The sequence below is a fragment of the Furipterus horrens genome, unplaced genomic scaffold (assembly GCF_987537825.1).
Source record: "Furipterus horrens unplaced genomic scaffold, mFurHor1.1.pri manual_scaffold_8, whole genome shotgun sequence".
In the NCBI taxonomy this organism is placed as follows: domain Eukaryota; kingdom Metazoa; phylum Chordata; class Mammalia; order Chiroptera; family Furipteridae; genus Furipterus; species Furipterus horrens.
The window spans coordinates 26,705,867-26,716,150 of NW_028327178.1; the positions used below are offsets into that span (position 1 = coordinate 26,705,867).

At 41.2% G+C, this 10,284-nt stretch overlaps 1 pseudogene; it reads left to right on the top strand.

Moving 5' to 3' along the window:
* Window positions 1–6,952: 6,952 nt before the first annotated feature.
* Window positions 6,953–7,051, top strand: LOC150002641 (U6 spliceosomal RNA; annotated as a pseudogene).
* The last annotated feature ends 3,233 nt before the right edge of the window (window positions 7,052–10,284 follow it).

Here is a 10,284-nt window from a genome sequence, read left to right on the forward strand (position 1 = left end):
AAGGGGGTGACTGAGCCCACCTGCCATCTCACACTACCTCCTTTAGGCATCATCTCTTAAAAAAAAAAATACAGGCATCTACCATCATCAGATGAACAGATAAACGAAATGTAATATACACTCACAAGAAACTATTATTATTCAGCTTTAAAAAGGAAGGAAATTTTAACACTTGCTATAACATGGATGAACCTTGAAAACATTATGCAAAGTGAAATAAGCCAGATGCAAAAGGACAAATATGGTATGCTTCCGTTTATATAAGGTAGCTTGAGTAGTCAAATTCATAGGGACAGAAAGTAGAATGGTGGTTCTCAGGGTCTGGGGGAGAGAGAGAAGATGGGGAGTTATTATTTAATGGGTTTAGAGTTTCAGTTCCAGATGGTGGGAAAAGTTCTGGAAGTGAATAGTGGGGATGGTTGCACAACAATGTGAATGTACTTAATGGCATGGAACCGTACACTTGAAATAGTTAAAATGGTAAATTTGATGTCATGTATATTTTACCACAGACAAAAATAATATATGGGCTTCCATCCTCTGCTTAAACTCTCCACTTCATTCCAAAACCACATAATATTGAAAGATGACTACATGCCAAGCGTTACTCCAGGTTGGGAGATGGGGAGGAAGATTGCAAGTTTAAATCTGATGATGAGAGGAAGACTCAAATGAAGGTGAAATCTGATCAAGGATTTGAAGTGGAAGAGTGAGTATGCCTTGCCAATATGTGGAGAAAGAATAGTCAGTGCAAAGGCCCTGAGTCACTTTATGCCTGGACTTTTAGGGACCAAAATGATGCCGAGGGAATTAGCATGGTTGTGATTGCAGTGGTACTGAAATTTCCAAGCAGAGATGTTCTGCAGGCAGTTAATCCTGGATTACTGAGTGGTCAGAGACAGAGATAACCAATCGAGACTCATCTAGGTGGAAGCAAGGAAGCTATGACACAGGCTATGCACGATCTTATTGCTATTTTCACTAAGGCACCACGCACCTTCTGTTGTGGCCAGCGATGCCGAGTTTGGGCCTCTGGTTCAATTCATGCCGAGACAACAGTTTCCTTCTCCTGCCTTGGTGTGAAGCTGGGTACTCCTTAAACAGACTTTCAACAAATCTTCTTTTTAGCCCAGCCGCCTCCTGGAGGAACTGCAGCCTTCATTTACCTTTTGTTAAATAAAGAAGTGAATTGCTTAACAAGCAATGTGCATGACACAAAGCAGAGTCTGGTGCTGGAACAGGTAGTTAGAATTCCAGGGTGCTTGGAGATCAGATGAGAGGGGAGAAATCACAGAAAACTTGAGAAGGATTAGGATTTGTGTTACAGGACAGGGGCTGTGCAAATGAAATACATCGTGGGGCCAATACCAAGCATGTGTCTGGAAAGGTGAGGTTGAATGGGGGTCCCTGTTGAAATTATGTCCTAGGAATTGAGTTCAAAACACCAGAGTGCATCTCATCCACATTCTGAGATTGTACCCAAGGGTCTCATCAAACTCTAAGTCACCTCTTCTTCTTAAATTCATCTTTTCTTGTTGGTGTTCTCACTGGAAAAGGGGGAGTTGGGAGTGCCTAGATATTTTCAAGAATTCTTACTACTTTAGTGAGCAATTCTGTTATATAAAGTTGTATTTGGCATCTGGAGTTCCAAACCATTTTGAGAGTACTTCAGAATATTTAATATATTCTATTTCACTCTGTTTCCAAATTATATATCACTCCCCTCATAAAGACCATGACCTCATCTAAGGAACAAGGATATTGTGTTCATTTTTGTATCCTATGTTCACAGCACAGCATTTAACCATAATTGGTGCTCAGTAAGTATTTATGGAATAAATCAATGACTATTACTGATGCAACCAGAATAAGGTTTCAGTGTGAGACCTTAATACCCCATTCTTTCTGCTATCCTTAGGAGGACTGGTGAGATGGTTCCATTTTACAGATTAGCGACATTAGGGGTTTGTTAGTTATCTATTGGTGCATAATAAATTACTCCAAAACTGAGCAACTTAAAACAATTAACATTCATTATTTATTACTATTTCTATTATTCCCCATTTTCTGTGGGTCAGGAATCTGAGAAAGACGTAGCTGGGTCCTCCACTTCAGGCTCTCTCACAGGCTTGACTCCAGGTGTCAACGGCAGCCAGAGTCATCTCGAGGTTCAAATGAGGCAGGATCTGCTTCCAAACTGACATAGCAGTTATTGGCAGGATCTGCACCTTCACAGGCCATGAGACTGAGGGCCTCCATTTCTCACTGGCACTTAACCAGTCTCAGGTCCTTGCCATGTTGGTCTCTCCATCACAGCAGCTTGTTTCATCAAAGCCAGCAAACCAGGAAGAGAGAATGCCGGCAAGCTAAAAATCAGTTTCTTATAACCTAATCTCAGCAATGACACCCCATCACTTTTGCAGTATTCCGTTCCTTAGAAACGAGTCACTATGTTCAGTCCACACAGGATGCAGGAATCCGTGAGAGCCTTTGAGAAACAGCCTACCACAAGGGGCACTGAACGTACCTAAGTCCTTCAAGATCATACAGATTTGAGGTTGGACTCAGTGATTGGAGATTTGAGCTCTCCACTTTCCTCCCTCCTCTCCATCCTAAATGGTGCTGTGGGGCTGGCCTGGAGTGCGGAACAAGCGGACTGGGAGGGAGAGGAGCAGAATAGTGAAGGAAAGAATCCTTTGACCCATTTAGTCAAATTTATACCAGAACAGAATTTATGTTTTTCAAGTTACCAAACAGGCAGAAATCAGAAGTGACTGCAAGTATGGATTTATTACCATTAATACAAAAGTTATTCTTAATAATATTTTAAAGCATTTTCATATAACATGGCTGTTCGGTTCAAATTTATAGTTGGGGTCTGGAAAGAAGTGTAGTGGCAGTCAAGGACCACAGAAGAGCTAAGTTTGTAGGGTTTTCGATAGGAAGAGGAGTTGATGGGGTCGCTTCAGCCTCTGACAAACCCATCCTTACACCCTTGGCCTAACACCCTTGCTCAGCTCTCGGAGTCCTATATGGAAAAAAAAAAGAGCTAGTACTGAGCCGGGGAATGGGATCTCAAATTGGACACCTAATTTAGATGATTCCGAACCCAATGGCCTTCCTCTCCTCCACCCATAATTCCCTCTGCCAGCCATTGTTGGCTTTGAAAATCAAAGAGCAACATGAGTCAAGGAATGTGGGCAACCCCTAGAAACTAAGAAAAGGCAACATAAAATAAAGACTCCAGAAGGAACACAGCCCTGCCAACATGCAGATTTTAGCCCCCTATGACCTGCATCAAACTTCTGACCTGAAGAACTGTAAGATGATAACTTAGTGTTATTTTAAGCCACTAAGATTGTGGTTATTTGTGAGAGAAGCCACAGCAAACTAACAGGAAACAGTGCATGGTTTTGTAAGTCCAGAGAAGCAGCCCAACTCCTCACATGAGGGGCGCTGAGAGGAGGGAGGCGCACCCAGCCCTTCAAGCCAGCAGACTGGCTTTCAGAGAGTCTGAGATAAATGGGTTTGCTCCTAAGTTATAGGGCTGTCAGTGCGACCCAAGACACAGCAAGAGAGGCTCTCAGCCCCTTTTGGAAAACAATGGAGTCATCATTTAAAAAAGGATTCAGGAACCACTAGCTAGTGACAGCCACCAAGAGCACTCTGCTTCTTTGACCCCTTCACCAGCAACATTGTTTTGCTTACTTCCCCTATAGTGAGCAACAATGGAACACTTTCAGGAAAGGGTCTAGCGATCCATTTCATGGACAACAGTGATAATGAAACCAAACAGCTCCCATTCCCTAGTCAGCCAGCAGGACTGCCAGGAACCTGGGACAGAGGAACAGTGCTGGCAACAGGGAAGACGCAGAATCCTGATAGAGCCTCAGGAGAAGGAAAGCACCTTCAAAGGCCAAGAGAAGGGTGTCCACACAGGCACAGAGCCAGGGCCCCACAGGACACCATGGGTGCGTCCCCAGGAGGGACGACTCCGTGCTCAGCTCGGGCCTGGCATGAAGTTGGCACACAACAAACATGTTCTGCTCTTATTATTTTTATTGCTTAACAAGAAGGATGTCCTTTAGATGATGATCATCAGATAGATCACCCACACATTCAAAAGAAGGCTTTACATTCTTTCATATGGTTATTTGATCTGATTCTCCCACAACCATGTTGACATGGTAGGACAGGTGGCATTTTTCTATTTTATAGATTTTAAAATATCAAAGTAAAAAACACATTCGTTTTACATGGTCTTCAGGGTTGAGGAGCTCAGTGGATACCATTGTCAAGAGTCTCTGGGGCAGAGAAGGAGGAGACACAGCAGGGTCGTGAGGACAATGGTCTTGCAGCACCTGGGAGACACCCTTTGTGACCTCCAGGACTGGCTGGGGAAACAAAGAGCCCAGCAATACTGACCCACTGTCTCCAGATCTCACAACTGGCCATTGATTAGACCTGGGCCCTGAGCTGTCTACTCAAATCCCTCATCACCCTGCTCTGGGGTCCCTTCCTGCCCTGTCTCAAGCTTTCTGGGAATGGGGCTCCCATCTTTCCTCTATGGAGGAAAGCCAACTGTCTGGCAAGGCACCCACCTTTTCAAGGCTCAGAGCAGCGCCCTGGCAGAGCTTCTAGCCTTCTTCCAGTTACCAAAGGGGAAAAAAATACTGATTGTAAACATCACTTTAAAAGCATGTCATCCGACAGCCAGCTCAGCTGCAATACATCAGGCTGAATTGTACTCATTTATGGTGAAGCATTTTATATTAATGTTTTCATTGCTTATCACAGACACTGGCTTTAAAGTGCTTAAGCCAGCTGTACTGAGTTATTTATTAGGATTTTTTCCCCAAGTTTCCTTTTCCTTAAATAAAAGTATTTGTTTTATGTTCATACATTTAAGAATTCCTCTTGTCTTCTGTCAATCATTTATGATGGCTGGTGTGCCTGTATCTCCTATTTCTTCAGGATATACTCAGAACCTGTGGGAGAAGTGGAACTAAGGTAGCAATACCCATGGAAGGAGCAAGGTTTGAGAGAGGAGGGTTTAGTCTGCAGAGCCACTTGGTTTCCCCTTCTTCTCACAAGTAGGACTCAACCTCCACTATAACATGGCAGATCATCAGTGGTACCTAAGGTCAACTGATTGGACTAGGGTCAATGCTATTGATCATCTCTCCCTTCCTTGGTTCACTTCCTGACATTCTGACTACTCCTGTGTCCCCTTCATTAACTTTACCCTGCTTCTCTTACCTTCATGTGGGTGATCTAAGACCTGCCTCCTTCAGAACTAGTAATTTCATAAAGTGAAGTCCACAGACTGAATGGTGAGACATTTTCCCCCTCCTTTACCTACTGGACTCCCAGGAGACTGATAACAGGACAAAAAGCTAGAAGATTTGTCTCTAGAGAGTTTGACATTGGTGAGTTAGCTAAGAAAATTTCCAGGACCTAGTCACTTCACACTGAAGGCCATCAGTCAAAAAGGACCACCCGCAACCCCATAATTCTAATCAGCAGCATGGTTCCTCACTCTGAAATATGAACAGATAGCAAAGGATCAGCAGACATTTAAGAAAAAAATCTAACAAAAAGCAAAAATTGGAAGTAAAAACCTTAGAGAAAACAAAGATAAAATAGGAAGAAAAAGAATTATTTTTAAAAAGGAACTATTAATATCCAGAAAAAAAAAAGATAGGCACCCATGCAACAAGAACAGAAAGCTATTGTAAAAGAACAGCCAGAAAATTAAAAAGAATGCATGGGTACTAAATATGAAATAATCTTAATAAAAACTTAAAGAGATTTCTAGAAGATTAATATAAGAAATCTCTTGAAAGTAGACACAGGACACTAAGATGAAATAAAGAAAAGAAATAATAGAAAAATTAAAGCATCCATCAAGGAGGTCCAATAGTCTCTTAATAAAAATTTCAATGAAAGAGCTCAGAGAGAACAAGGGAGGCAATTACAAAGAACGAATGCCAAGATTTCAATAACTGAAGAGTGTGAAATTCCAGATGTGAAGGATTCATCAAAAGGTCAAATACAATGAGTGAAAAAAGACGCATCCCTAGATATATCATCATCATATTTAAGGGATAAAAGTAGAGATAAAAAATGTTCAGAAAAGGGTGAAAACAAAATCAACACACAAGGCTAGGAACCAGGAAAGCATCAGACTTCTCAATAGCAACACTAGAACGTAGAATACAGTGCGGCAGTGATTTTCAACCAGTATGCCTCCGTACACTGGTGGGCTGCAAGAATTTTTAAAACATTCAGTACCTGATTATTTAGTCAGGGGCACTGACCTCTTTTCCCTTAGGCTGTCAAATTAAAAAATGACAACAGCCAACCCAACAATAGCTCTCTGGTGTGAACAAATCAAAATTATACCTATTCTTGTCAGATCAGCAAAAAGAATATTTTTGGGTGTGCCACAGAATTTAAGTAATTAGTGTATATGTCCCATGAGATGAAAAATCTCTGCAATGGAGCAAAGTATTTCCATCCTAGAAATCTATATCCAGCCAAATGATAAGTCAAATATGAAGAGAGAATAAAGACATGTTCAGAAATGCAAGCACTCTAAAACTTTACCCTATGTGTGTTTTCACGAAAGTTTCTAAAATAATTCTCACCAAAGCAAGAGAGGAAAACCAAAAGGACATGAGATCCAGGAAGAAGGAGCTCAGGAGAGGAGAGCAGTGCAGGGAAACTGAGACATGAGGGGTGCAGCATACCTACGAAGAGCCAGTCTAAATCAAATAGAGCTGGGGTTTGGGGCCCCTGGAGGGACAGTTTCAAGAAAAAATCAACACTATTCAGCCACCCAGCGGGCTTGACTGTCTAGAGGATCTTGGTAGCTCCACTGGAAAGTTTGGGAAGAATCAATGGTAGGTATATAAAAATCTAGGCAAAGTATTAAATTTGACATTTTTAAGTTCTTGGAAAAACAAGAACTAAAATTGAAACGATACAGAGATTAGCATGGTCTCTGTCCAAGGATACCATTAAAATTCGTGAAGTGTTCTATTATTTTTATAAGGAAAAAATTTTTAATTTGTATGAGATGATGAATGTTAGCTAAATTTATAATGGTAATCATTTCACAATACAGTAGTCCCCCCTTCTCTTCAGTTTCATTTTCCATGCTTTCAGTTACCTATGCTCAATCAAGGTCCAGAAATATTAAATTGAAAATTCTAGAAATAAACTATACATAAGTTTTCAATTGCACACTGTTCCAAGTAGCATGATGAAATTTTTCACTGTCCTGCACTGTCCTAGGACACAAATCATCCCTTTGTTCAGCATATCCACCCTGTATATTCTACTTGCTGGTTAGTCATTTAGCAAAATCTCGGTTATCAGATCAACTGTGCAGTATGGCAGTGCTTGTATTCAAGTAGCCCTTATTTTACTTAATAATGTCCCCAAAGCACAAGAATAATGATGCTGGTGATTCAAATATGCCCCCCCCCAAAAAAAGCCATAAGGTGCTTTCTTTAAGTGAAAAGGTAAGTACAATACTATAAAATATTTTAAATTCTGAATGGTGTGGCTCAGTGGGTTGTGTGTCATCCTGCCAACTGAAAGGTTGCTGGTTCGATTCCCAGTCAGGGCACATGCCTGAGTTTCTGGCCAGGCCCCCAGTTGGAGGCCTGTGAGAGGGAAATGACTGATGTTTCTCTCCCTCTCTTTCTCCCTTCCTTCCCCTCTCTCTAAAAAGTAAATAAATAAAATCTTTTTTTTTAAGTATTTTGAGAGGGAGAAACCACATTCACAAAACTTTAATTACAGTGTATTTTTATAATCATTTTATTATTAGTTATTATTGTAGATCTTTTACTGTTCCTATTTTATAAACTAAAATTTATCATAGGTATGCATTTATAGGAAAAAACAGTATATATAGGATTTATTACTATCCATGGTTTCAGGCATTCACTGGGGGTCCTGGAATGTATCTCCCACAGATAAAGAGACAACGATATTTGTAAGTCAAATAATTACGCTGTACATCTTAAACTTACACTGTGCTGTATGTCAATTACATCTCAATAAAACTGGGGGGAAAGAAAGGAAATAATCATATTTTCATTCCTTTGTGACTATCTTCATAGATATAAATATGAAAATCCTAAAAATTCACTTAACAGAAAATTGCAATATAACTGTACTGGGATAGTCGAAGAAAAAGCAGGCACAGTGTGTCAGCTCAAAGAGAGAAAGCCTACCGTTCTACAGATGGGAGTTAAAAAATAATGTCCTGAAGATAGAGCAATATAATAATATTATTTAGAAATATGAAGGTAAATGTCAGCAATAAGAGATTAAGATGTTGAAAATAGTGTTTCTGGGGAGTAAGACTCAGGAGTAAGGATGGGTAGGCCAAGGAAATACTAGGATTTTTTAAGTCTTGTCATAAATTTAATCATGCACATATAGTAGTTTGATAAAGTAAAAATTTAATCCAGGCTTATTATCTTAATGCTATATGCATAGCTGTATATTCTAGAAAGAGCACATGTACAGTGAGGAGCAAAAGCTGGTACCGATCCTGCCCTCCTGGAACCTCTCTTTAAGCATAGCATGCTGTCTCTTAACTATGGACAGAGCTTACCTGCACAGAGCTTTTCCTGACCACTTGTCTGTCTGAAAAATGCTGATTCAATTACCAATTTCCTTTCACACCTTCCTTGACTCCTGCCCCACCCCACACCCCTGCAGCCAGGCCCCTCCTAGGTCCTATTGCTCTTGGTGCAAACCTTCATTGCACCAACTCTCTCATGCTGAACAAGTGTATCTGCGGTCCTATCTCCCAGGTAGTCAAGCAAGGACCTCATTTTAACCCGAGTGTGTCCCTAATGCCTAGCACAGTGTCTGACTCTGTGGTAAAGCTCAGTAAGTGCTTGTCAAATAAAGGCATGTGTGAATGGATGGACAGATGGATGGATGGATGTGTGAATGCATGAGTAGAAGGCCAGGCTATGTTTCCTTGTTGCCATCTAAAAGAAAGAAATATTGGTTGGATTAGAAGACTGGCTGGAAAGAAGACAGAAAACAGGAAGTATCTGAGGAATTGATTGTTCCACCCTTTCTGGGCTAGACATAGAGGCTGCACAGAGTGAGCCATTAGCACTTAGTGGAAACTTAAGTACTACATTATTGCTCTGACAATACTTGGGGTCCAATGTGGTCCCAAACAGTGCACACAGAAGGCAGAAAAGAGGGAAGTGATATAGAAAGGGAAGCCAGGGACACCTTGCTATCAGTGGTAGTTGTCTTTGCTTGTGACTCCCAGTGGGAAGCTCAACTAGCTCTTGGGTGCTGTGGACTGTTGTTCTCAGCTAACAGTGATCACAAAGGAAGGAACCAGGTACCCTCCAGTAATGACATGCCATGTCCAGGACCTCAGGCTTGATGAACTGGTGGAACTCTTCTCAAGTCCAGCCTGGGGGTGCAACAGCACAGCTTAAGTTAATAGTTTGCATTTTTCCACAAAAGTACCCAAATAAATGGGACAAGAAGATGCAGAAATCATTTGTCACCCTCTCCTGCCCCTGCCCCATCCAACAGAGCCATTTCCTAAATCAGAGGCCTCAATTTCATTTCTGAGTCTAAAGGACAAGGGGTGTTTACCGCAGACTCAGAGGAAACTTCTAGAGCCCTACTGATTTCACTGTGTTCCCACCAAAAGGATCTCCAGTAACTGAAAGTTAAATGAATTTCTACACATTCATCCAACCCAGGATGATAGCTGGTCAGCTTTGCAGCATGAGTTAAGTAAGGGCTCTGAAAAGACCACACTGCCCCAAAATATCTCCCCACTGGCCTGAAATTCTTCATTTCACTTTATAACCATGCCTGAAATTCCACCAATTAGAAACGCATTTATAAGCCCCTCTTGTAAAATGTGCAAGAGTGATTAGCTTTATTTGATGCTGCTCCAGAATCTAAAATTAGGACCAATGGCTGGGCCTAATAAAGAAAAATTAATGGGCTTTAGTTTGACTGAAAAAGCCTCTTCTGTCAGTTCTTGCCCTTCAGCAATGGGACTGGCAACTGCCATGAATGACAGATAAACAATTGCTTACGACAAAATCTATTCTCCTTCTGAACAGCTCTAAAGGGGTAGAAAGTTCTTCCTTGCTGTGGATTAAAATTTGCTTCCCAACACTCTCAGCAGTTTGCCCTAGTTCTCTCAACAACACAAAGGGAGTCTAATCACCATCCCCTTGTCAAATATTCTAAGCCAGCCCTTCTCTCCCT